Genomic DNA, 22,166 nt, shown 5'->3' with positions numbered 1-22,166 from the left:
AAAATGAATACACCCATTTGGTACCAGTGTGTATGCCAGGGTCTTTTTCCCCTTTACTCCGCCAACATGAGGTATTACCAGCTTTGTATTGTCAAGCTGATCATCTCATTTTCCCAACATGCCCCACTTGGGGTGTCCCTCCTCATGGGAGGACATATCAGGAAGGGAGAATAAGAATTTCTCCAACAGAAATCAATTGTATGGGCAGTTGACTAGATTTCTTTCTGCCTATTAAATGATTATACTATTCTAGGCCTGCCTCCCTGGCACCTCTAAATGTTTCTTTAAATGACATTTTTTCCGAGTTCCTAGATCATTCAATCACATGATTATAGACATTTTCTTAATGTTCTACCACAGATGGCTAACTGCTATTAGCCCTCTGAGGGCTAGCTCATCTCCAAGAACCCTAGCATATCTTTCTGTGTCTCTGTATACTGATCATACTTCCCTCCTGTCTCTTCAAAGTAAACATATTCCTGACGACAGGGACATTTTTTTCCCCATCAACCTGGGCAGAATCCGCCAATTTCCGGGGTCCCAGGCTAATACCTCTAATTCGTTTGCTTTCTCTGGTGGCAGTCTGAAGAGCAAAGGTCCTCTGTTTTCAGCGAAATCCAGGGGGTGGAGGAGCTTGAGGAGGCATTTCCGGCGTGGGCAGACCTGCCTGCGCGTCGCGGTTGCCATAGAAACCTGACGTCAATATGGCGACCGTGACGACTTTTCTACACAGACTGAGATGGTCTGACGAGAAGAGCGGGCCCCGCCTCCTGGTATTTGGGATTCAGCTGAGGGTGTAGGTCCCCGCAGTGGGGGATGAGCCGCCCTGGGGTGTGGGGAGGCAAAGGGACCCACATCCAAGTCTCCCTTTCCTGCTTTGAGACTCGGTGCCCGGCTGTCTTGTACGTAAAGACATTGGGGTGCTCACCCCCCAACTCCGGGCACCAGTGAGTGTGGTGTCCTGCCTCAGGGTTGTCCTGGGGTCACTTTCCTTCTAAAGGCAGGGGCGCGGGAAATGAGACAGGTAATGACTCTCTTTGAGCCTCAGCTTCCCCTTCTGTAAAATGGGGCTAAGAATGCTTTACCCACAGGATCGGTGTGAACGTTCAGTGATAACAGAGGAGTAAGTCTATGGCCCTGTGGTTACTGCAGGATCATGAACGTCGTATGAATTCAGGCCATTGCTTATTCCTTTTCAACTTTGTTGTGAAGGGATAGATGAGGAAAAGAGAAGAAAAAGGCCCTGATGAGAAGCCCATTGTAACATCTGGTTGTTAGGATCACTAACTAATCGTATGAGTGTCATTGTCACTAACCCAGTGCCTAGCATGGTGCCAGGCACACAGTTACAGCAGTAAAGCATAGTGATTGCTGAATTTGTCTCTTCCTGTGAAGCTCCTCATGCCGGTGGCCCAGCTCATATCAAGTGTCTGAAGGAGGCAGGTTCTGAGGATCTGTGTCCTGATGGCTCCTGAGGCTCCTACTACAGGTTCAAGGGCAGCGGCTTCCAGGAGACCCCAACACTTCACATCTTTAGTGGCATATGACTTCTGACTGAAGTGAGTTCATAGATCTGAACAAAACATGTTGTGGGATAGCTCCGGTGAGGCTCACAAACTAGCCTAGAAGTAGAGAAACTGCTTTGATCTCATCATGGGAGAAGAGGTTTAGCAGGTAGAATGTCATTCCATCAGCAGCTACTTGTTAGTAGTCCTGAGGCCCATCTTAGAAATGCTTTATTTGTGCAAAAGCGATGACTTCTATAGCTTGAGAGAGGAACTTGATGTTTAATATGCATTTGCAGTAAATTTACGTACATATTTTCTGACTGTCTAAATATTAGTGATTCCCATGTATCTCTCAGATGGGTATTGAAATATGCAATTAGATAGATTGTTTTCTTAGCAATTTGTGATTGTAACATGGTTTCTTCCCTGCTCACCATATTTTTATCCATTGTATAATGAAATGTTTAAGTGCCAGAAAGTTTCTAAGTGTTAGTTTAAAATTTCAGTTATAAGAATTCAGTGTTTTCAAAAATCATAATTACTCTGGAGCTTCCCTATTATAATAATACTCAGCCATGTTCCCTAAAATTACCAGATATTCTAAAATATTATGATTATTTTGCAAGAAATAACATTTTTAGTTCTGTACTTCAGAAGGACATGTGCACCAGCTTTCACTAAATATTTTTATATACTTCATCGCAAATGATGATTTCTATTGTGGTCATATGTGGTGTGGACCAATTTGGGAAGACATGGTGTGCACCTATTAATAAGGGAAGAGCATATTGATGGGATCTTTCTCCCAGTTATTTTAATTGCATTAAAGACTTAGAAAAATTCAAGTATATTTTAAATGCTCTATTGACCTATGAGTGGCATACAATACATTACATACATTTGAAGTATATGTCTTAATAAGACTTGGTATAATACAAACTACTGTATATAAAATAGATAAATAACAAGGTCCTAATAAATAGCACAAGGAATTACATTCAATATCTTGTAATAACCTATAATGAAAAAGAACACATATGTATGTAACTGAATCACTATGCTGTGCACCAGAAACTAACACAACATTGTGAATCAACTAAACTTCAATAAAAATTTTTAAATAAAGTTTGGTATATGTGTACATCATGAAACCAACACTACAGTCAAGATAATGAACATATTCATCACCCGAAAAAGCTTCCTCATACCTCTTTGTAATCTCCCCATCCACATGTCTCTGGTCTCCAACCTCCCCCACCTCGTACCTTCTGTGTTCCCAGGAAACCACTGAACTTCTGTCACTATTACTTAATTTCATTGTTTATGATTCTGTGTAAATGGAATTGTACAGAATGTACTCCTTTTTTCTAGCTTCTTTCATTTAGCCTACTTATTTCTAGATTTATCCACCTGTTGCCTGTATAAGTAGTTTCCTGTTATGTAGATATATGACAATTGGTTTTATTCACCTGGTGATGGACATGTGAATTGTTTCCAACATGAAGCTCTTTTAAATAAAACTGATATGAACATTTGTGTTTAAGACTTTACATGGACACATGCTTTCTTTCTGTAGGGGTAATACTTAGGGGTTCAATGGTTGGGTCATATGGTAGATGTAAGATTAACATTGTAAGAAATTGCCAAACTTATTCTGAAGTGGTTGTACCATTTTTCATTCCCACAAGCAGTGTATCCTCCACAATATTGTCCATCCTCCACAATATTGTCAGTGTTTGATATGATCGGTATTTTTAATTTTGGCCATTCTCACAGGGGTGTAGTAATATCTCATTATAATTTTGACTTACATTTCCATGTTGACTAATGATGTTGATCATCTTTTCTTGTACCTATTTGCCATTTATATAATTTCTTAGGTGAAGTGTTGGTTCAAATCTTTTGCCCATTCATTTATTGGAGTGTCTGTTATTGACTTTTGAGAGATTTTCTATATTTTGGATACAGATCCTTTATCAGATACATGATTTGCAATTTTTTCTCTTTCAGTGGCTTATCTTTTCATTCTCTCAACAGTGTGGTTTGTAGAGAAGTTTTTAATTTTGATGCAGTCTAATTTATCAATGTGTTCACTTATGGACTGTGGTTTTGGTGTGACATCTAATAAATCTTCACTGAAGCCAAGATCAGGAAGATTTCCTCCTATGTTTCTCCTGTGTTTTCATAGCTTTAGATTTTATATTTAGGCCCATGATTCATCCTGAGTAGACTTTTGCATATGGTACAATTATATGGATCATAGTTTCTACTTGTGCGTATGAATATCCACTTGTCCCAGCACTGTCCTTTCTCCACTGCATTGCTTTTGAATCTTTTATAAAAATTAGTTGTCCATATATGTGTGGATCTATTTCTAGACTCTTTATTCTGTTCCTTTGATCTATTTGCCTACCTTGATGCTAATACCAGACTGTCTTGATTATTGAAGGTTTATACTGAGTTTTGAAATCAGGAAGTGTTCATCCTCCAACTTTATTCTTTTTAGTTGTTTTTCATAATCTAGGTCTTTTTGCATCTGCACATAAGTTTTATATTCAGCCATCAATTTCAAAATACATACATACATACATATGTACATACATACCACCAGGATTTTAGTTGGTATTGTATTGCATCTACAGGTAAGTGTAGGGAATTTCCATCTTAACAATTTTTATCTTAACAATACTGAGTCTTCCAATCCAGGGATTTTGGAAAATGTCCCAGAGACAATTCTACTGGTCATCTACAGAAAAATCAATCACTAAAAGAAAATAGTTATGGTCCTTTCAACTTAATAGATGTGATTAGAATTGAATCTGTTGAATTGTGGATTTTTCCTTCATTACCCCTCTGCAAATCCACTTCAGTGAATTCCTGAGAATCTGAGTGGTAGCAGAGAGCATGGGACAGAGCAGACATGTAGGAGGGATGTATGTATATTTGCATGTATATATGTGTGTATGTGTATATCAGTAAAGCTGCTAAGAGTATTTATTTTGAGAAATACTGGAGGTTAATTACTGCACATCATGTCTGTCCCATACAGATCCTAATGCATATTAGAAGCCAAAACAAGGTGGTGATTGTTTGTTCACAAACTTCCTTGGCAAGCGTGGTTGCCATAGTGACTCAGTGACTGCTCTTTGATTTGATGCTGACTGAGCATCTCTCCAGTATTCTTCCTGAATTAGTTGTTACTCTGATAGTGGTCAAGTGTAGCTTTTCTAATTCTGTCATTCCTTCTAGATTTATTAGTTGGCATTTGATTATGCAGTAGACCTTTCCCTTCCCCTCTAAGATTTATGTAGTTATGTATTTATTCAAGTATCTATTTATGTTAACATGACTTGTAGATTCCTATTTGTCCCAGAGCATTACTATTGTTGCTGGTAGATGCAACCAGTATTCCAGGTTCTTGTCCCGTCCCAGAAAGAATTCAGAGACAAGACATAGTGAGTAAAAAAAAGTAAAGTGAGGATTTATTAAAGGATGGATAGTACACTCTGAAGGGGAGAGTGGGCAGGCTCAGGTGGGCGGCTGCCCTGTGTTTCTTTGGCAAGTTAGTTACATAGGGTGTAAAAATGAATGGGTGGAATATTCACTGAGGAGGGAAAGCTCTGGGTTTGTATTCCCTGATTATCATCCCAACTCCACCTTCCCAAAGGGAGGAGGGATTTTTGGCCTTATTTAGTCTGGATAGGAAGTGTCATGGCGGTCGTGTATGATGGGTACTTCTAATCTGCAAGGCAAATTTTATTGAAATGAGGGCATAATGAGCAAAAGGTTACATTTGGACACTGGAAATTCCTGCCGCTTCTCACCTTTCTTTGTTAGTCTCCAGGCCACTCATCACCCCAAAAGGTATGACCCCTTATCAGCCCAAAGGTTCCTGCTTTTCTTTCTCTGCCCAGGGCCCCCTGGTGCTTACATGATGTGTGGTTTCCTGCATTTGGCTTGTGCCCCTCCTTTCTGCCCAATTCCTGCCATTTGGTCTGTGTCCCCCTTTCTCTGCTCATATCTAGCTATCTGCCTTCTCTAACACTATCTGTTACTATACTTATTTATTTTGATGTTCAAGTTGCCCCAGAATTGGCTAGCATTAGCCCTTTCAAGTTAGCTTTTGTGTCCATTTGATACCTCTCTAGACTTCTTTGAGCATGTACTTTGCTGTCTGAGCTGACTAGTTCTCCGTGTGTAGAAAGGAAGTGATGATGCCCACCTCAGAGCATTACTTTGAGGATTTAAATAAAGTCTAAAAATAACAACCTACAGTGTGTGGAATCTAGTAGGCCCTCTGCAATGTTAGTTTTCCAATGCAGCATTGCCTCCTTTATTCTGTCAATGTGATGCTTCTGACATTACCATAACAGCATGACCTCCAGGGAGAACACTTGGACATGTGACACAAGCAGGGATAAGCCCACATGTCCATGATGTGACAGCTTCAGTGTCACTGCTGTGTGTGGAGGGGGTGGTGTGGTGGAGCTTGGGGAGGGGCAGAGCATCACTGCACAGCTTCGAGTGAACTGAGTGGGGACGAGCAGAACATCCTCACCCCTTCCCCTCTGTCTCATGTGCTTTCCCATCCTCTCACTTTTCTCTTTATCCCACGTGCTGTCTGATCACCTGTCTCTCCCTTTTAGTGGAACATCTGAGAAGGGTGTAGACTCTGAGCCCCAGAAACAGGAGCTGATAGGGAAGAACCAAGTGTGATTTGAGTCTGCTAGACAGGTTCCTGGAGCAGGAGTGAAGAGCTCGGGCCCCATCATTGAGACACTTCAGGTAAGTCACTACCCTTTCCTCACCACCCAGGAGTATTGTGGAGTTTAAGTGCAGTGTCATATAGGAAAGCAATCTGTGCTCATAGGTTGGGAGGGAAGGACCAGTGCACTTTCAAGCAATTACATTAACAAACACATCCCAGATATCATAGAAGTCTGCATGGCAAGCATGAAACTAATGCTAAGCAAATGTCAGCTGTTTAGATCAATATTTCTCCAACTGTGGCCCTCAGATGACCTCATTAAGATCTGCAGGGGGTACTTGTTAAAATTCCAGATTCCCAGGCCCACCCTAGGTCTGCTGATTCAAAAACAGGGATGTGGAATGGGAGGTATCTACATTTTGAGTAATATCTCCACTTGTTTCTGGTACTCCACAAAGTATAAAAAGCTCTTCTGTGAATTTTCAACAACTGCTTCTTAAAATTTTGAGTCCTTTGATGTCTGATTTCCTTATCAGCTTCTCTTGCCACTCAGCTGTAAATATCTGTGTCTTCTTGGTTGTGCCAAATAGGGCTGGTCTGATCCCCTTTGGCAGGTGAGGTCAGATGGAGTGTGGTGACTTACCCAAAGTCACCTAGAGTTAGTGGGTTAGGTCTGCCACTGGGGCCAGGCACATGTCCTGTCTTGCACCCAGTTGCCTGTCTGCCTAACAAAGCACTAGCCTTTTCTTAAATGAATGAAGTCACTTTATGTATATATAAAGACTGATTTGAAGGAATTGACTCACACAGTTTTGGAGGCTGGAAAGTTCAAAATCTGCAGGCTGGCCCAGCAGGCCGGAGACCCAGAGAAGAGCCAATGTAGCAGTTCAGGTCTGAAAACCATCTGCTGCCGAGTTCAGCCTTGCTCAGGGTGAATCTTTTGTTCTATTCAATCCTTCAACTGACTGGATGAGGCCCACTCACATTATGGAGGGCAATCTGATTTACTCAGAGTCACCAATTTAAATGTTATTTTCATGCAAAAACACTCTGACAGAAACATCCACAATAATGTTTGAGCAAATATCTGGGTACTGTGGCCCAGCCAAGTCGACAGATAAAATTAACCATCACAGATGCTAAGTACCTTAAAATGAAATGGGGTGTTGATTTTCTTCTTCTTCCCCAACAGTTATTGGGAGATTAGAAGAAAAATTTCGGGAATCATACTCCATGTCACCTCAAATGGACCTGTCAGGTGACTGAATGGATAGAACCACCCTCTTAGAGATAAAACAGATACAGAACCAAATCCGAAATGCACCACTCCGATAGAGCAAAGGACCAAAGAGAAAGCAAAACCTCTAGCTCAAGCCCATGAGAAGAAGCAAGACTGAAACCAACACTGTTTGCCTGGTCCTTTGCTCTCTGTGAGTGAGGTCTGTCAGGAGAAGGTAATAGGCTGTTAGTCCTGTGTAAGAGGGTGGGGGTGTGAGTTAAAGGTGCCACAGTTTCCCAAGCTACAACCTCTCCCACTCAGCTGCATCATCTCCTGTTTTGATGCTGGATGCCATGATCCAGCGTCAGGCTTGGACTGACCTTGCTTGGAATAGAGTCTGAGTTCATACCCCATGGAGTGGGCACTAACATCCATCTTGCTTCCTGTGGGCACTTCCAGTTATGCAGGTCTGGAGGTGAAGAGAGGGGAGGTTGGGATGCAGATAAGGAATTGGACTGACAGTGCCTGGCACACAGTACATACACAAGACACATGAATAAGTTAAGGAGAAGCTGGATGGAAACCACACAGATGTCCTTTTAGTCTTTTTATACACATCTGAATTTTTCAAGGAAAGTTAAGACCTTTGAGGAAACTTTTTGCTTCTGTTCATAAAAATGATGTCTTTTTGGGGCGGGGGGGTGGGTAGCGGTGCGGGCAGAAAGAAAAATCTGTAGAAAATGGAGAGCGTTGCCACCTGGTGACCATTGTCAGAACTGCAGGTGTGAAAGTGAACTGGGGCCTTGGCAAAGCGTGGAGGATAGAAAGGGCTGTGGTGTTGGTGGGGAGCAAGGTAGCTGAATGGATTCCAGCTATGGGCCAAGATGTCTAGACTTCACACACTGGCAGTAATCCTTCTGAATTCGTGCAGAATCTTCAAGTCCTGGGACTGGAAATCCAGCCCCTAAGTGAACTCAGTAGAAAGCTGCATGAGTTCGTTTAGGAATGACTGGTGTGAGTTAGCTTATGAATAACTGATGTGAAAAAGTTTGAGACAAAGAAACATACACAAACACACACACACAGAAAACTGTCAAATAAATTGTCTTGATCTGTTTCACATAAAATAGATAAACAACAAGGATTTACTATATAGCACAGGGAATTATATTCAATATCTTGTAATAACCTATAACGGAAAATAATACAAATGTGTATATATATATATATATATATATGTATATATGTATATGTATATATGTATGTGTATATATATATATATATATATATATATATATATATATATATACACATTCTGACCCAAAAGGCCCTCTCCCTAACCTCTGCTTCTATATGACTGTACTTCTGTGTTAGGACAGAGGCCAGCACAGGGGAAGGGACTCAGTTATATATATATATATATATATATATATATATATATATATATATATATATATCTGAATCACTTTTCTGTACACCTGAAATTAACACAGTATTGTAAATCAACTATACTTCAATTTAAAAAATGCAAAAAAATCTGTTTCTGGTCATTGATAAATACATACTGGTCTTGAATAAAGTTTAGGATTAAAGGAGATAAAACGTAAAAGCCTTTTCATATAGTAGTTGTGTACATGTCAATATCCCACCATTCAGGTTCTCTTTCCAAAGGGCAACAGCTTGAGCTGCTTCCTGGTTCTAGTTCAGCATCTCAGGAGTCAGTCCATCTGTGTGGCCCCCACACCCAGGCCTCTTGGCCCATGGGGCAGGGTTTCATCCCCAACATCATCTTCATGCCCAGTGGGGAGCATGACACAGCCCACATTCCACATCAGGCAAGTTTTCCACTATCAGTCTTTAAACCCTAGAAGTGTGTCATCCAAATGGGAGCTGCTGATTGGCCTGTGTAGAGGGCAAAGGGTAGACATTTGACCCTGGAAAATTTACTTACTCTGTGAGTCTGAGATTGGCCTCTGTAAATGAGACTAAGGGTACCTACTTCTAGATTTGTTGTAAGAAGAAAAGGAAAAATCCTCAAAGAATATCTGGCATGCGGAATATCTAGGACTTTGGGATATATTACTCCCAGCCCACCTTGCCTCTTTTGGTCTATAAAATAGAAAATTTGAAACGGCATCTGGAAATGCAGCAGCAGGAAGTGAACTTTGATTCCATCTCGTCATTTCTTTTTACCACATGCTTTCCTGTCTCCTTTTTTTCATTCTAGTTTGACCAGAAGTAATTTTTTATTGAGACCCAGGGAGAAGAATTAGTACAGAAGAGCAAAGAATAGGAACAGGTCAGCTAGACAGAACATGGGAGTCATCAAACCTGTATCCAGTTCCAGACCCATCAACTGAGCAAAGGACCTGGGCTGAGTCCCTTCCCTTGTGCTGGCCTCTGTCTGTCTTAACACAGAAGTACAGTCAATATAGAAGCAGAGGTTAGGAGCAGGGCCTTTTGGGTCAGAAGACCAGGATTTGATGCTAGAACTATTACTTGCTGGTTGACCGATCTTGAGCAAGTAACTTATCCATGTGTGTGCTATAATTGTTGGTATCTTTTATTACTGTTATTGTGGGGGTTTTGGCTTTATTAGTATTATTATTATTAATCCTACCACTCAGTCAAAATGTGAATGGTAGGAGTGGTGATTAGCACAAAGTTAGGGATGAACCCACCTGAGGGTGAAGAAATACAGGAAGAGAATAGAGGTGAAGTAAGCAGACAAGCACTGGGCTCTCTCTGGGTGCCAGGCCCTGTGCTGATCCTGTCATGATCCAGGGAAGGTTCTTACCAAGAGCACTCGGCTGCAGACAGCAAGGACCTGGGACGGCTCAGGAAGTCCAGGGCTGAACGACTATGCCCTTATCAGCTTCCTTTTCGCTGAAGGCAGCCAGAGTTGCCCCTTCATTTAGGCTCACCTCCCTGATCTTTGCTCTGGGTATCGGAAAAGGTCCCTCTGTGGAACCTTCCAGACATGACCCTGAAGGGCTTTCCTCCTACAATGACACTGTATCTTCCCCAATCCCCAAAAGTTCTCCTGCACACAGGAGAAGGGGGACTCTGAGGTAAAGGAAAAAATGCCTGCCTCTCCGAGGTATGTCATCTCCACATTTTTACCTGACATATTGTACTTCTATAAGTAATGACTTTATAAATTTCCTATACAAAGTCTGTCTCACACACACACACACACACACGTTGTCAGCTCCGTTGTGATTCTATTTCATCTCCCCATGAAACTGAACACAGTGAATGCTTTTCCAAGGGAATGAATGGACGTGCCCATGTACGTGCACTATGATCTTAATCATCAAGAGGGGCTTTCTGAGTGCGTACCTGAGAGGCCTCGATATCAGAGGAGAGCAAATGACCACTTTTCCAGCCCTGGAAGCCCATCTTCTAAAAGGAAGGCTGCTCTGTGTCCTCCAGAGAGGGCGAGGGATAGAACCTCATCCCATCCTGCCACTCATCCAGAGAGGTGACTGAGGCTCTGTCAGATTGACTTGGGCATCTGTGACATGGGACTCACAAAACCTTCATCACAGAGAGTCCTGAGGGGTGACTGAGAAAGCCTGGCCAAAGTATATGGCATGTGGTGGGATTTCATTGCCTTCTAAATGTTGGGACACAGAAATAGAAGCTGCCTGAGCCTCAGGACTAAGACAGGCAATGTGAAAAGTCACTCCTCACTGTTTCTCCTAATGAGAGGACAGATATCTTTATGAAGGAAACAAATATCTCTCTGATATGCCTTGAGTTCAAAGTTTTGGAGTCAGAAGGATCTCTAGGTTCTTGGGAGGCTCAGAAGCTCATAAGAGCTGCCCAACAATGTGCCTCTGAGCAGATCCTAATCCAGTTCCCCATGCTGGGAAGACAGGCTTGCCTTTGACTCACCTGGTGAGCTCAGTGAGAGATGGCACCAGGGCAGCAAAGCGTGGTGTTTGCCTAACTGCTGCTCCTGGACTGTTTGGTATGTTAATATATTTATAGGGAAATTCTGGATCCGACCCACAGTCACCAGTGCACGGGTCCTCAGATCATGCATCATCCAGCCATGTCACAGCAGGACTTCAGCCATCTGCTGCCTCCGTGAGAGGCAAAAATCCAAGAATTACTAGCATTTTTGGACACTTAATTGTCCATTTTCTTAATCACTAATAACCAAATATATATTTGATTTTAAATGTATATAATTCCATTAGAGGTGTCTCATTAACTCTCTAGTAGAAATAAGAAGGTAAAAAGAGAAAGGAATGTATAGGCAAATTCAGGGAGTTAAAAATGAGATGAGATGGCCCCTTCACATTAGCTTGTACACTTGCTCAACTTTAAAGGCACTGAAGAGTTAAAAGTCCCTAATTGGACCCCTCTTCCCCATTCAGCCACAAGCCTCTTTCTCTTTGCCTCTGTCTGTTTCCTTCTCTCTCTCTTTCTTTCTCTCTCTCCCTCTCTCTCTCTCTCTGTCTCTCACTGTCTCTCTCTCATTATGAGAGCTAGTTTTCTGTAGATAAATATACAAATATAAATACATGCATAAATATGTAAACACCTGCATAAGCAAAGTTCCAGAATATAATAAAGATGAAAACATTCAAGGGTTATCTTTGGGTGATTGATGATGATTCCCCCCTCCACGTTTACTGTGATATATAGAGTGGAATGAACCTCATACACAGTGTATCAGGAACACCCAGCTGTCTGTTAATAAAGGGTCAGGGTCCATGAAATTCATAAAAGTAACACCTGCCAGCTCAAAACAACTAGGTGGCTTAATATGTACAGAGATCGAAATGATCAGAGTAAAATGACTGAAATAAACGAGGAAAATGAATTGTATTCAACTTCCCATTAATCATTCCTTTGCTCTTCCCAGCTCCCTCCTATCCCCATGCAAACCCAGCACTCACTTCTGAGACCACTGGAGGTTCATCCCACAGTAGGTGGAGAACGTGCACACTATTTCCCGCTGCTCTGGGGAGAAGATGAGTGTGAAGCTGGCAGAGGTAGCAGGAATTGGGATAGAGAATGAAGATTCTGAGGCTCACTGGGGGAGGCATCCCTCACAAACAGCTCGTCGTTCACGATGCACAGACTGGAGGAAAAATGGGCCCTCAACAGCTGGACAGATGGACCACCCCACACCCCCAACAACCATCCTGCTCCCACTGCCACTCAGCAACCAGATTCCTTCCACCCTCCTCCTGTGTGTGTCCCCCAGGTTCCTTGGCTGGTACCTATGCCCCTCCCACAAGCCCACCTTTGGGGAGATTATCCACCGTCTTCATGACATTAGGACGTTTACCTGCAACTCAGGGACAGTTTCACGTTTACCCTTTACAACAGCCCAAGGAGTGGACAATCTGAAATCTACTGTCATAGGAAGACACCGAGTCGCACAGAGGCCACGTGACTTGACCAAGGCCACACAGCCAATGAGTGTTGGGACCAGGGAGAGAAGCCACATTCCAGTTCCAGAGCCCATGCCCTTCTTAACCACTAGGCTAGACTGCTCCTTGGATCTACCTGCTGGCTTTCCACAGTATTGAGAAAACCTAAGGTGGGCACCATCACATTCCCACACCCCTGAGCCCAGGCTGGGACGGGGGTTCCCACCCACCACACAGCACTCACCTGGAATGGCTGGCAGGGATAGCGATGAAGGTCTGGGTGAAGGCACGAACAAAACCCTGAGACCTTCCTTCCACTTCAACGACAAAAAGCAAACATCAGTACCCCCGAGAGCCCCACCTGCTTTACACGCTCACACAGGGGTCTGCAGACAGAGTCTGACTGGAAACTCATGCTGAGGGGACAGGTGCTCACTGGGCGCCAGGGTGTCGGGAATGTGGAGGGCAGCTATAGGAGCAACCTGCTGCTGGTGGCAGGACCTCTACTGTGCGCGGGCCCGTGACAACCACTTCACCAGTTCATTGATGCATTTGTCACTGCTGCCCAAGACATGGATGCTAATACCTCATTCTGCAAATGAGGAAACTGAGAGGTTAAGTAATGGTCCCCGGATCTCATAGGAAGGCTCTGGGATGAGAGCCATCAAACTCCACAGCCTGTGTCCCTAACGCCCAGGGTGTGCGGGGCAGACAGGCATGAACGCAGGTCAGACCTGGGTCCTTTGTGGGAAGAGCGAGGGCTGGAGAACACAGAGGGGCCGGGAAGAGAAGGGGAGGGATCGGGGTGGCTGGGAGGGTGCTGAGAGGGAGCCCGGCCAGGGGGACGGAGCAGTGGGGCATCTGGGGACGGGGGGTCTACACACACTCACCTTCCTTGAACACCCCGTGGACAGAGAAGCAGAGCATCGTGTTCTGAAACGGAAGAGCCCAGGCGCTCAGTCACCACCTAAACCTCCTACCCACCTGCGGCCCAAGATGGAAGTAGGCGCTCACCGTGTGGAGCCACATGTCCACCACGAAGGAGCTGAGGTCATGCTGAGTTTTGGGCAACAGGCAGAGGGAGCGCACAATGTCATATTTTGTGTGTTTCAGCAGCTGGACCCGCAGGTCTGTGGGGGGAGGAGAAGCGAGGGAAGGTCAGGGGCTGCCACGCCCTGGGCCCTAGGACTGACCCCTTCCCGCCCCCTTTCCCGCTCCGCCTCCTCATCACACACTCACAGGGGTCCTTGAGCTTCTTCATATTCCTACTGTCCTTGACGTACTCCCACAAGCTGCTCCTGGGAGAAAAAGAGAAGCAGGGGGAGATGGGCGGCCCCAGTGTGGGGGTTTGCAGGAGCTGCCCTGCGTCTGCTGGGGAGCCACACGGCCCAGGAGCAGAGTGTGAGCTGTGATACTCACGGGGCTGGGTCCTCGGGGTTGAAGGGAATGGTCAGGGAGAAGCAGGCCTCGTCGTGATAAGCACCCAGGAGATCCTGTCGGTCTCCAGAGTCGTGGATCAAGTAATACCTGTCGGGGAGCCATGAGCACAGTCTGTCTCTGTGGTCCAGACCTCAAATGAGACTTGGAAACTCCCGTGAGCAGAGCTGAGCTTGGGTGGCCTCAGCTGTCCCAGCCCTCCCCTTCCTCAGGTTGCCAGCAGTACTCACTGCTGCAGGAATTGCAAGATAAGACTCTTCAGCTGATCAGATCCAAAGAAGCTTCCCTGGAATCAAAACAGTCCTCAGCACCAGGGCTGATACCCTCTCCTCACGCACCACCCAAAGCCCTGCTTGATTCTCCGTGCTCACCTCGCAGGCTGGTAAGCTCTTACGGGTGTCCACACCTAACTTAGCTGGTGGGGGTGTCTCCTGGCCATCCTGTGAGAGGGAAGAGGAAGTCAGTGGTGCAGACCAAGAGGCACTTCTGGATGGTCAAGGAAAAGGACGGGCCCAGGAGGGTGAGGGTCAGAGGTCAACTGTGGAAGGGCCCTGGAAAATCTGAGGGCAGGACTACACTTCGGGTCATCACCACGAGGTCCCTGAAGGCTGTGGCAGACGTGGTCGAAGAAGACCCAGAGCTGTTGTGAGCTTCCCACAGAGGCTGTACCCTCCCTCTGCCCCCAGAACGTTTAAGGGCCACATTCAAAAATCGAACTCAGGCAAGACCTAAAGGGTTCAGAGTAGTTTGTGGGCGGTGTCAGTGTCAGTTAGAGGAGTCAGTGATTGAGGAATACACTTACCAAGCGTAATAACTTGGGGAACAATTCCAGGATGGAGCTGCCAAGATGAAAAGTCAGTGAAACTACAAAGCGGTCTCTTCTCGTGGGAGCAAGTACACTTACACCAGACACAGTCCAGTGTGTCCACCTACACTCCCCGGCCCTGGGCACCTTCCACATGGACTGATACACCAGAAGAGTGTTCCTTACCTGCCTGCCTCCCTCCATCCCTCTCCTTCCACTCCTTCCCTCCTGGGTACCTCCCACCTAGACTGCCCTGACTCCCTTCTCCAGGTGCCACAAGAAGCAACAAGGAAGCAGACTTCCTTCCCTTCCCTCCCTTCCTGCAGGTCCCCACTGTAGGCTTTGGAGGGAAGAGGGAATGAGGTTGGAGCTAGGGGCTCTTCATCCTTCCTGGGGGTCCTGCATCCTGCCAACACAAGGACACCCACCAGGGATGGCCCAGGATGCTGGGCCAAGGAGGTTAGTGAGGCAGGGAGGGAAATGGAGGGGGATTAAGACAAAAAAGAAGTGAAGGATGAAGAAGAGAAGACAGAGACATAGGGGCACAGAGACAAGGGAGAGAAAGCAAAGTGAAGGGAAGGGAAAGAACCTCTCCCATGGTTTGGGGTGGGGGATCAGGGAAGAAGAGAGAAGAAAGGGGAACCGGCTCCCCTGCTGCAGCCCTTTCCTTCACCTGCCCCCGAATGTCCCAGGGACCCGAGGTAAGGATGGTAACCATGCACACGTTGGGCCTGGGGCCTGCTGGATGCTGGTTGAGTCTCTGTCACCTGTGTGAGCTCAGTCTGAGCTGGGCGTTGGAAACAGCAGCCACAGGGGCAGACCTTCCCCAGAAGAGTAAAGGGTCAGCTCCCAGCTCAGTATGGGGCTGAGTGAGGGTCTATGCCCCCCTCTCACGAGCACCGTCTTCTCTCATGGCGGTCCCTGCACCTATCTTATTAGTTCTTTATCTGAGGATTCATATCCATGTCAGGCTACTCAGGGCTCCCCTGAAGGACCATGCAGGATGATGTGACGTGTGTTGGGATGGAAGGGCAAGTGTCCCTGAGAGGCCTGTCCTTCTGTCTCCTCCACCACCTCTGCCCTCTGCCTTTCACTTCCCCTCGGGAAGCCCTCTGCTCACTGTCTGCGGCCAACTTCTGGCCCCTTAACTCAGGAATCCTGCCTTTTCCCCCAAGAAGGGCCCAGCTCCTGGCATTAGTCCAAAGTAATGGATGTCATGACAGGAGCCACCATGTCCTTACACTCAATATGGGGCAGGAAAACGATCAAGTCAGCCTTGGACAAGTAGGGAGACCCATTTGGTTCAAGGGAAGAAGAGCCTCTCTCAGAACAGGGGAGGAAAGCCCTCTCTAAGCATGAAAGAGGAAGGCCTGTCTCAGCATGTGGATCTAGGCTGGAGAACTCTTCTCAGTCCAGGGCACCAGCATCTGGCTCAAGGCTGCTGACTCATGGTCCTGGTGAGGAGAGGGGGTCCTGCTTCCCCTACGACATTCTTGGGTGGCATATTAGAGAACGCTGGGTACAGAGAAGTGGGAAACATACCTCAGATCAGAACAAGTGAGCAGATCAGAAGAAGGGAAAGAGATCTCTAAGCACAGATGAAGGACACAGAGAGGAGAGCATAGAACCTGTGGCCCTCCCACAGGATCAGGACTGCTGCCTCTTGCAAACAGGCACTGTCAGGGATAGCTCAGGCTCCCAAGAAATGACAGACGGTACAACTGACCTTATGTTGGTTGACTTATCAGGAAAGGTGGTGCACAGGGTGTTTCTGTCTGTGCAAATAAGTTCTGGTTCCAATCTCTGGCCCTTGTCCAACTCCCCTGAAGACTTTACCTATTATTATGTGGAGGAACCACATGAACCAGAGAAAGAGAGCCAGGATGGTACTGCACCCCCAGTCGTCCCTTCCTTTTCCAACAAATTCACTTCCCTTCCTCTGTCACCTTCCCATGAGCCCTCCCATCTCCTCTTCAAAGAGGGATCTGGGTACCACACCTCACCTCACTACTGGAGACGTTCAAATTCTTGATGTCAGAAGCATTCTGTGTAGCATCAGACAGGCCACCCAGCTGGCAGAGTCTCTTGTTGCTCAAATCCAAGGACAAAATCTATGATGGAGAAAGAGAGTGAGGACCCCAACAGGGGATGTTTGAGGCCAATCTGCCTCTTCTGCCTAATCTGTCCCACCCTCACCATCAGTCCCAACATTGGGCCTAAGTCCTCACCTTGGGCATGTTCTCTCCACGGATCTGCAGAGGGGCAGGCATGCGATATCTCGGATTCCGTGGCATTTCAACATTACAGGTCATCAAGCCTCCAGGAAGCCAACAGGAGGGAAACAGAAAGCTGAGAGGGTCCTGCCTGCACCAACCCCTCCCAGAGTTACGATCCCGAAGGTCTTTCTCAGGCAGACCCCTCTGCCCTCACCTGCCCTGGGATTACTGCTATAGCCATACCAGATCCAAAGCAGAGTCTCTGGCTGTTAAGAAATGCCTGGGAGGCATCAAACAGTTTGTTCATGGTCAGCTGCAGAGTTAAAGACGGGGTTCAGTGGCTCTGAGTCTGAGGTGTTGATCGGGGAGCAATAGGTGGATCTGGCTGTGGGGCAGAACTTGTGTTGAGTCTGCATTACCTTTATCTGCTCCACCTTTTCTGACTGCAGCTCCTTCTGCATAGAATACGGTGCATCACAGGGGTCAACAAAGACAGATATCTGCAGGGAGCATAAGAGGGGCTGGGTAAGCACCAGAAATCTGAGCCTTGGGATCAAGCAAGACCATGCCCCTGCCCTGCCCTCTTGCTCCCAGGTGCCCTTGACACATACCCTTTCATTGTTCTCAGTGCAAATCTTGCCACTGACATTCTTCAGAGCAAAGGCAACGTTGGCATTCTCAACAAAGAACTGGGCCTGCATTTGCTTATAATGAAACTACGGGGAGTGACAAGAGAAAGACAATATGAGACCAGAGTCATTTCTCATCTGGACCATCCATCTACCCCGTTTCCTCTCATTGGCCTCGACGTCCTCTCTTACTTCAACTGGAGTGAAGGGGACACTGCAGTACTTCTGAATCAAATTCAGCAGCCACTTCTCCTCATATTTTATGCCAAATGGAATCTGGGGGGCAAAGAGAAAAATGGGAGAGGAAATTGATACAATAGAATATAAGTTTAAGATAAGACCCAACCAGGTCTTCCTTTCAGACTTTTTTTTTTCAAGCTTTAAATAATTTTTTACGCTAGGTCGATATTTGTTATTGTACCACATGTGGATTTTCTAAATATCGTTTCTTCCCCTCAAACACTTTTCTTGAAATAATCAACTTAATATGCTTAACACGTACTTCTTTTTGTAAAGTTCCAAGAGACCCTACCTAAGGCAGACCTGGCCTGCCCCTCTGACAAGGACCCCAGAGACGCAGCCTCCTCCCACACTCAGCCTGAGCCAAACTGAGCTTTGTGGTATGAAGTTGCTCCATCTTGACAGTAGTTTCCTCCTTTGCTTTTAGACAACCTCTCCCATGCTCCCTGCAGTCAGTCTGTTCCCTTCATATTGCTTCTCTGAATCTTCTCTTAGATGGTCTAGGATGTTAACTTCTAATAATAACAAGACACATAACCAACTCCTCTGCCCCAGAAAAGTTCATACCATCTCTACCCGATTCCAACACAACTCCCTCTGTTCACCTTCTTCTACGTATTAGGTCCATTTAGTCAGGACACTCACTGTGATCTTGAACCAGCTTCCCATGGTCTCAGCCCGCCTGCTTCTCTCCATTCTTCTCTCTGGAGGCTTCTGCTCTGTCTCCATGTTAACATGAGCTTGGTCTCCTTCCTGAAAATTGCCTCTCTGATGAGAGGGTGGAATGGCATAGGGAGCACTGTGGGGAAGTGGAGACAAGAAAGGGGTCCATATATGCTCAGAAAGTCTTGTAAACATTTTCCCCAATGATACCAGAGCTACAATAAAGTTTACTTGATCATGAACCTGATCCTGTCATTCCTCACTCTTCCAGGTTGGAGAGAAGAATGACATATTTAACTACAGGGTTTTATTTTTCCTTGGTTGGTCCACATCAGCCATTCTGACTGGTCACTTACTATCTTCCTTGAGTGCTCATGTGAGCATCACTTGTTACTGAATCTTTATCCTGCCGCTGCTGGGAAGTGACTGGTTCAAGCCACTCGTTGCATCTCCTTCGGTGTGTATCCCAGCATCTTACTCTTCTTTGTAAAGGGTTCCCTTGGTCAGTGGGCTCTGAAATTGAGAACAACATATCGATGGTCCCAATATAAGAGTCCTTCGGGAATATCATGCTTAATGAAGAAATATCACTGATTTTTATAATTAAATAGAAGTTCCACTTCTCGGGAGATGAGAGGTGGGGAGCATTCATGGTCAAGAAGAGAACAAGCACAGAAGAAAGGGTTTGGATCTAGAGTTTAATCTGTGATGTTAGTCCCTGCTCTGCCCTGTTCAGACCTGGGTGACCTGGGACAAGTGGTTGTTCATTTTTAACTCTCAAATCTCTCCTCTGCTTGGAGGGGGCAGTAGAATCTACTCTGAAGTCTGTGCTGTGACGGCTCAAGGGTCAGAGGTGATTCACCTGCCTAACGGAAGAATTAGAGAAATGAAAGGTAAGTCTGACAAAAAGATCCAGAATGAAGCCTGAAGAGACATAACTGGAGAATACCAAAGGTGAGGGAAAGAGAATCAAAGGAGATGTAGTGAACATACTTAACACGTGGTTAATGTGAGTCCCAGAAAGGACAGGGAACAGTAGAGAAGAAGTATTAGAAGAGACCTTTTGAGAAATTTCTGAAAGTAACAAGATAGCAAGTCAGCATAACGATATCAGTAGGAGAAGAAATATGCTTCAAGGAAAAACATTCCTAAAGAGAAGACATTCATTTCATCATCATGTAACAAACACTAGGAATATTTGTGACCAGAGGACTCAAACTGAAAAATTATTACAGGTTCTTCTTTGAGCAGAAGAAACAGGATCCCAGGTGTAGGCACACAGATACAGGAAAGAAAGACTAATGATATTTATGAATACATAGGCAAATTTAAATGTGTATTGACTATATAACACAGTGAAAGCAATTTCTTCTGGGAGTTTAAATATATATGTATAGAATTAAAATGCATGACAATAAATTTGGAGAGAGTATATGGAATCAAAGTGTTTCAAGGTCCCTTAAAAGTTTGAGTAGTTTTAAATAACTAATTTACAGTAGATGGAGAAAAAACAAAGGTACATTGAAATCTGAAGGGTAAACACTACCAGAATTGCAAAGAATGTTTAAATATCTATCCACATGAAGTAAGAATTTAATAGTTACAAAATACTAATCATTTCAAAAGAAAGGAAAGGAAAAGGAATTAGGAGAGGTAAAAATTAACATACAGTAATATAGTATATGTAAATCAAATTACACCTATTTTTACTTTGAAAGTTTCAGACTAAGTATTCCAAATAGAAAGATATTATCAGATGGACAAGAAACCTTCCATCAAATGCTGCTTAAAATAAGAGACACATGCAAAATTAAATCATCTAGAAAATTTGAAAATTAAAAAAATCACAAAATGTCTATCTTTTCCACACTAACCTACAGAAAGCTGCTATAACCATATTAGTGAAAGAAAAGGTACACTTAAAAGAAAAAAAAATTATGAGAAAGAGAGGTTTCCTTATGATAAAAGATCAATGCAATAGGAAGATATTAATACAAAATTGTAAATTTTTATGCATATCTTAAAACAGAGCCAAAATAGGCAAAGCAAAAACTGACAGAAATAAATCGAGAATGGACAAATCCACAGTCACAGTGGGAAATTTTAAGACAGCTCACTGAGTGACACATAAAATGGCAGACAGAAACTCAGAGGGACATTTTTAAATGTGACTTAAATAAATTAACAAGTGTATTTGACATAGAACAATGCACAATAACAACTATTCATCAAACATTCGAGAATAGATTGTATGCCGGGCAATAAACCAAGCCTTAGGAAGCCTCTGTGGACTAATACAATTTATCCTGACTAGTTACTGTAAGAGTCAATGTAACGGTGGGTTTCCTGCCCCTCCCCCACCTCTAGTACAAATCCCAAAACTGTTAGTTTACACCAACTCCACCCCTCACCTAGGTGACCCTCCCCACTCTCCACACACTAGGCCAGAGAAGATCACATAACTCAGGCCTGTTCTTAACCAGGGACAAAAATTCACCTCACCCGTGACCACTTCCATGGCGCGGGTGGCTGGGTGGGCGGGCGGGGAGGGGAGGGTCGGGCGGGGGGGGGGGGTGTCCAGAACCAGCGTGGGTGTGCCAGAGCCCTCTTGGCCCATTTCCTCAGGGGAGTGAAAAGTAGTCAGTCTGGGCCCTCTCCACCCCTTCTCTAAAGGGAGGTGGGTAGGTGGGTGTCTTGCGGGTTTGGGTCGGGGAGGGAACCCAGAACCCCTCGTGCCCTGTGGGGATCAGGACAAGACATCATGCTGACCAACTCACCCATGGCGTGGCCTGAAGGCAGTGACCTGTCACCACTGTCCTCACAGGTTGCTTGTGAAGAGAATCCTTGGGGTCTGGAGCTAAAGGTTTCGAGAATATTAAAGACGACTTCAGAGGAAGTTGCGAGCCGGCCCCTAACCACCTTGTCAGAACCAGACAAACAAGATGGAGTCCAAACAGGAAGTTTCTTCCCCAAGGGGCATAGAGAGGAGATCCCTGGGGGCCAGAGAAGAGCTAACTTCCGGTAATTACTGCCCCCTGAATTTGCTACCAGGCAACACCCAGAAAAGTGTTTCCATCTGAAATAACCTTGCAGATGAGGCCAACTAGAGTCAAGAGGCTTAGGCAATCCAGGTGCTTGTGGCTACAAACACAGGGAACACTGCCAGACTATATCAACTGCATTACATTGTGTTCCTTCATTCTGCAAATCCAGAGAACTCTGAGTACCAGAGGTAGGCCAGGCTCTATACTTGCTACATTGCATCTGTTCTTTCATGTACTCCTCACAAGGAGACCCTGATAGTCGAAACACTAGCTTTCTAATGTTGCTGAGACTTAATGAAGTGCC

General features: G+C 45.1%; 1 long non-coding RNA gene and 1 pseudogene across 1 annotated transcript; one reads left to right on the top strand and one right to left on the bottom strand.

The window, feature by feature from the left end:
- Positions 1-715: 715 nt before the first annotated feature.
- On the top strand, positions 716-7,619 carry LOC140692043 (uncharacterized). Its single transcript, XR_012067621.1, has 4 exons — positions 716-773; positions 1,396-1,559; positions 6,155-6,293; positions 7,409-7,619. It is a non-coding gene; the product is annotated as an uncharacterized lncRNA (long non-coding RNA).
- LOC140692041 (nuclear RNA export factor 3-like) lies at positions 4,974-21,732 on the bottom strand (annotated as a pseudogene).
- Between the last annotated feature and the right edge of the window lie 434 nt (positions 21,733-22,166).

Source organism: Vicugna pacos, chromosome X (assembly GCF_048564905.1).
Source record: "Vicugna pacos chromosome X, VicPac4, whole genome shotgun sequence".
NCBI classification, from domain to species: Eukaryota; Metazoa; Chordata; class Mammalia; order Artiodactyla; family Camelidae; genus Vicugna; species Vicugna pacos.
This window is presented reverse-complemented; position numbering and strand designations above follow the sequence as displayed.